Source organism: Acyrthosiphon pisum, chromosome X (assembly GCF_005508785.2).
Source record: "Acyrthosiphon pisum isolate AL4f chromosome X, pea_aphid_22Mar2018_4r6ur, whole genome shotgun sequence".
NCBI lineage: Eukaryota > Metazoa > Arthropoda > Insecta > Hemiptera > Aphididae > Acyrthosiphon > Acyrthosiphon pisum.
In genome coordinates, this window is record NC_042493.1 from 116,603,291 (window position 1) to 116,609,215 (window position 5,925).

Genomic DNA, 5,925 nt, shown 5'->3' on the forward strand with positions numbered 1-5,925 from the left:
TTTAAACCCGCTGCGCCCATGACGATCTGCTGTACATTGTCTCCCTGCCGTCGTCCTCGTCTGTGTCTCTGTCGGCTTTGAACAGTTCGAACAGCGATTCGCAACAACTTCGCAAATCGACGTGCTGTGTTCTCAACAAGTCATAGTTGGCGCGCTCGATCTGGTTGCAAGCGTAGTACGCCGTCTTTACCAGGCTCGGTAACTCGTACATATTCCCGTTGTCCGGCTGTCTGCACCAATCGTACAGTGGAGTGCTTTCTACCCGTTAGTAGACGATAAATCGAACTCGAGACTTGTGTAAAGAAATAGGTAGCGATAAAACGACGGATCGCCCGACTCGACTGTAACGATTAACTGAAAAATATTAATGGTAATCGACGTGTGATCGCCTAACGGATTGGGCTAAAACAGTAAAGCGTTAATAATGACGTTAAACAATTTAAAAAATTTCAACTCGAGAGCGTGACTGAAAATTCGACAATCGTGCAACAGAGTATGATGCTACCGGCCACAAACGACTCGATCAAATTGTGACGTCCACAAAATGGCCGAAATGTTATTGTCAAAGAGGTTGTGGCGACCTATTACAATAACCATTGTAACCGCGGTATCTGCGTGTCAGCCACCGCCAGTTGCTCGCCCGTCCTCTCTCGATCAAATTTATATACTACGCGTAATATACCTCCATGACGAGACTGTCGGCCGACGCGTACAATATTCACCGGCCTATCAGGTGTGTATTGCTGATAGGTACTTTAGTTTAAATGTTACATCCATAACAAACAGGTTTTTTAATAGAACTATTAATTTCCACCAATATATTTTTTCACCATCGTTCTTAACTCGTCGAAAATTTATATTGTGGTATATAAGTTAGTGGTGAGGTCTGTAGCGATACACCACTATATTATCATTTATCACAGTTCTTATGATTATTACTAAACACTAAACACATAATATTACAGGAATAATGTTAGTGGCTGCTTCCTTACGACCAGACACAATATATGGCCAGACTAATATATTGCTGGGTACACTCTAACGTACAATATGTGGCTTTTAAATTAAATGACAAAACTATTTTCGTTTGTAGTGGATAAGCTACAAAGAACTATGCCATATCAAGGGCTTAAGATGGAGAATATTAAATCATCACGAAACTATAAGTACAAGTAATTTTATACAATAAACCTTTAGGTATATTTCAATAATAGTGTCACTTATCCATGTTTTAGGATATTTTATGTACGAATTTGAACCACTTGGTTTCAATGCTATTATAAACACCCTACCTATGGTGTTGTTATAAGCGTTTCCACCAATTGCCCTGATGATAAAGCAGCTTTAAATAATCTGAAAAAAAAACTGGCATTCCGTAAAAAATATAATGTTACTGATGAGATGGTACTTCCATTTGAACCTGTGAGTAAGTTTTGTTAGATTTTCAATAAGATCTATATATTATGTATAATAATGTTGAAAAGTAAAAATAATGTTTAGAAGTAATTTTTATTAGATACCTATTATTGAAATCCCAAATTTTGGAAACTAATGTGCTGTAACAAGTTCAAAGTCAAAATGATATAGAAAAATTACAAATTGATAAAGAGAAAGTTTACTTAAATCATTTCATGAAATGGTGAGTTTAAATTGTTTGATTGTTTGTTTTTTAAATTAATTTTAAATTTCAGATACTTATATAGTAGGATAATAGAAATGACAAAAAGTGCAAGATGTTAAAAAATCTTTACAAAAATAACTTACAGACTCAGAAGAAGCTGTTAATTATTATGAACCCGAAAAAGTTGGCATTAAAGAGCATGAATACTTACCATGAGAAAGTTAGGAAAAACTTTATGTCTTGATTACTGGCTACACGAATATGCTTGTTTTGAATTTATGGATTAGGTAATGAAATTAAATTAAATTCATTTTATTTAATTCCACTTTTAACAAATTAACTATACGATATATTTAATTGTAAGAGGAACAAAATTGTCATGAGACGAATATTGGTTGATTGAATCTCTATCAGATTTCACAAATACTATTTATTAATACCAAGAAGGAGAAAATGGAAACATTATAACATCTAGTGAGTCAATGTCAATAATTATCATCAGATTAAAATTAGTTTTTGATATGCATATTTATTTATATTTTGAATATTATTTATGTTCTGTTTAATATGCTAGATGTCTAAATTGGATGGAAATTTTATGAAATTAGATGAAGCGATTAATACGTTTAGTACTGTTGCTATGAGATTTTCCATTTCAGTGAAACGTAAAAATTTAAGTGAGTTTTGAACTGAAAAATTAAAATTATTGTTAATTGTTTACTTAATAATTACAATTCTCATAATATAGCATAGCGTAGTGCTACTGCTTAAATGCATTGAAATTGGGTAGGTAATACAATTACTAAATGTTATGTAAATACAAAGTTCATCAATTTACCAAGCTTACCAATAAAAAACCAACTCTCCTTTTTATCTCATAATAATGAACTTATTCAAACAAATAAATGCATTTTAAGTGTATTCGACGTTCATATTTTCAAATAAATGTTGTTATACCATTTAAGAAGTTTTCTATCTCAATAAAAATTTTATGTAAGTTAAAATTAATGTCATCATTTAATTATGAATTAAAAATAAAATGAGAAATTTCTGGCTCATTAAACTTTTTGTTTAACTAAGGATAATAGTATTTATTATAGATTAAAGGGTTTACCTAAAACATAAAATGTATGTATTATTTCGTTTATTTCTTGTGATGTGTGAATAGTTTTTAAAATTATTAAGGTTACAATGCTGAAAAAACAGCCAGCCAGTCATTTTTATTTACATAGATAGATAGAGGAATCTTGTATTACATTTTCACATCTTAGATTTAAAGAGAACATTTTTTATGAATTCTCAACGCAATATAATTAGATAATTTTTGTAATTTTTCAGCATTTCGTCAAGATTTGAACACTTTAAATGCTTATAAAAAAATGTGTGACTAAATGATTTTTAATATTTTTCAAATATCATTGTAACAATAACAGTAGTAGCCTTGTGTTAAATTTCAAAACTTTTTACCCAACAAATAAAGTTTTATTGACATTCATAGAAAAAAAAACTAGGAACTACGATAATAATAATAATAATTATAATTATTATTATTATTATTATAATACCTACAATTACCTATTAAAAATTTAAAAAAATATAATAAAATTAATAAAAATGCTAAATAGCGTTCTCGAAGACCAGATAATAAATGATTACTTTGGTTTATTTATTGAATTTTAAATGAAAGATAAAGTATTAATAATATAATTTTCTTCAGTCAATGATACTGAGCAGAGCATTTTCGGTATATAATATAGTATAACACAATATGACATTCATAGAAAAGAAAACTAATAAAATTAGAAACTGAAAATGTCCCCAAACAGTTCAAAACAAATCAAAATATTTTGAAAATGTTATCTTGTAAAGTAAATGCGAATATTAACAACCAGTGACAATATCATGTACCGGGTGATTCTTTTATCAAACAACTCATTATTTCAAAAAGAGTAAATTATTTTAAAAATATTTTTTTACATAGGTACTTTCAAGTCGCTTATAAAACAACGTTTTTCTTAAAAAATTATATTTTTAAATATTTTTTATCCTTATAATTTTTTAAGTTTTTACTTTTTTGAATGACAACATAGGGTTTTAATTTTATATTATAAAATCGAATTTGTGGGGAGTAGTTTCTGAGTTATAAATATTCAATGTTTTGATGAGCGGAGAAGTGGACAAAAATTTCGTGGGGTAACCCCGTACCACTCCATTCCGCTCATCAAAAGTTTAAATATTTATAACTCATAAACTTATTTATTGGTTTACAGGTCGTCAAGCCCGTTCCCATTTACACCGAGGAAAGAAACAAACTTTTTTGACAAAAGAGTATGCAACTACCAAAAAGTGTAGTGTATAGTAGAAGTATATTCTTTTCAGTAAAACATCCAATGTCTCGCCTCGCCACATTACGTTAATTTTCATTTGTAAGTATTATTTTCTAGTTATATTGATTGTATGTGTCAATAATATGGAGTCAGTCTAATTTGATAATTTGTCCACAAATATAGATTTCCAAAAAATCAATGAAATAGAAGGAAATAATGGCTAAAAATCTTCGAATTAAATGATTATCCAAATTTCTACCTGGCAAAGAATCCACAGTAATCATTTCACAATAATTACCGGTTGTAAACAATGCTCAGTAAATTAGTAAACATGGTCAGAGGCTGTCTCAAAACATAATCCAAACCACTTGTCTATAATAGAGAAGTATAATAAATGTTAGGGATTCACGGCAACATTGGTACTACTCTGAGCACGACTAGTAAATCGCATCTAAGGGGTAAAATCGTTTAACATAATTCATAAATTAGGTATTTATATATTTTTTACAATTTGCATTTTCAGAAAATTTTGTTTCTTCAACGATGTGTTAGAAGAAAATGAACAGACTAATAAAGGATTTGGAGTATAGTTAATGATTTTAAGTCACCCAGAAAAGCCTTAGATACCCAATAATGTCTAATTCACACACACTTATGTAAGTATATCACTCGAGTATCCAATTTTAAATGTTTGCCAACACCAAAAGTTCATTAATAGTTTATCGTTTTTAGCTCATACAATGCATTATACTTATTATGGTTATCAAAACTAAAATATATGATGTACCACATACAAGGAGCTAAGTATTGGAGCTAATGTATTGACAATTTTTCAGACGTTGATATTCTTGAAGATAATTCTTCCGATTCAGATGAAGCCTTATTGGAGCGAAGTATGAAACTGAATGGTGAGAATATTGTTGATAGGCTTTTATTCTAAATCTATTTTACTTTGCTATTAGCTACATACCCACCTGTTAATGGGACACATTGTATAATATCTAATTGTGTGCGTGGACATATTATATCATGTAAATATAACATGTAATTATAACATATAAATAATTATATGTTACAATCTTAAAATATTCGTGACTTGTTTTAAAAATAAAATACAATTATAATAAGTGCTTGCCCCCATAAGGTTCTTTAAAAAATGTTCTTGCCTTTAAGTTTGATTATAACATTATGTCATAATATCACTCTAATATATTAAAACTTATGGCATAAAACTTGGTCTACTGTACACACATTTGCATTTTGCTCGTTATGCAATTAAAGAAGACAAAGTTTAACAAAGTTTTAATTTTTAGGTAATACAATTTTGCTGAGCAAGAATCCAATTTTAATAACGCAGAGGACCTCAACATATTTAAATTGCAAAGAAACACATAACTAGTTTGGACCATCGTATCTCAGCATTTCGTCAAGATTTGAACTTTAAATGCTTATAAAAAAATGTGTGACTAAATAATTTTTAATATTTTTCAAATGTCATTGTAACAATAACAGTAGTAGCCTTGTGTTAAATTTCAAAACTTTTTACCCAACAAATAAAGTTTTATTGACTTTCATAGAAAAAAAAACTAATAAAATTAGAAACTGAAAATATCCCCAAAAAGATTAAAACAAATCAAAATATTTTGAATATTTTATCTTGTAAAGTAAATGCGAATGTTAACAACCAGTAAACATAATATTGTATTAATATTTAATAATAAATATGTTTTTTATACATATATATTTTTATATATATAATATTATTCACACATAGATATATTGTATAAACAATATGTCTATGTGTGAGAAGTAATTGAACATTTGTGTGTGTAATCCTTTATCGCTTTTGTCCAAATGCCTCCGGACCATTTCATAAAATACGTTACATGGAACTACGATAATAATACCTACAACTATCTATAAAAATTTAAAAAAATATAATAAAATTAATAAAAATGCTAAATAGCGTTCTCGAAG

At 28.7% G+C, this 5,925-nt stretch overlaps 1 long non-coding RNA gene across 1 annotated transcript; it reads left to right on the top strand.

Moving 5' to 3' along the window:
- The first annotated feature begins 3,911 nt into the window (after positions 1-3,911).
- On the top strand, positions 3,912-4,691 carry LOC107883210. The gene is made up of 3 exons (XR_003838700.1): positions 3,912-4,406; positions 4,472-4,604; positions 4,681-4,691. It is a non-coding gene; the product is annotated as an uncharacterized LOC107883210 (long non-coding RNA).
- Positions 4,692-5,925: the final 1,234 nt, after the last annotated feature.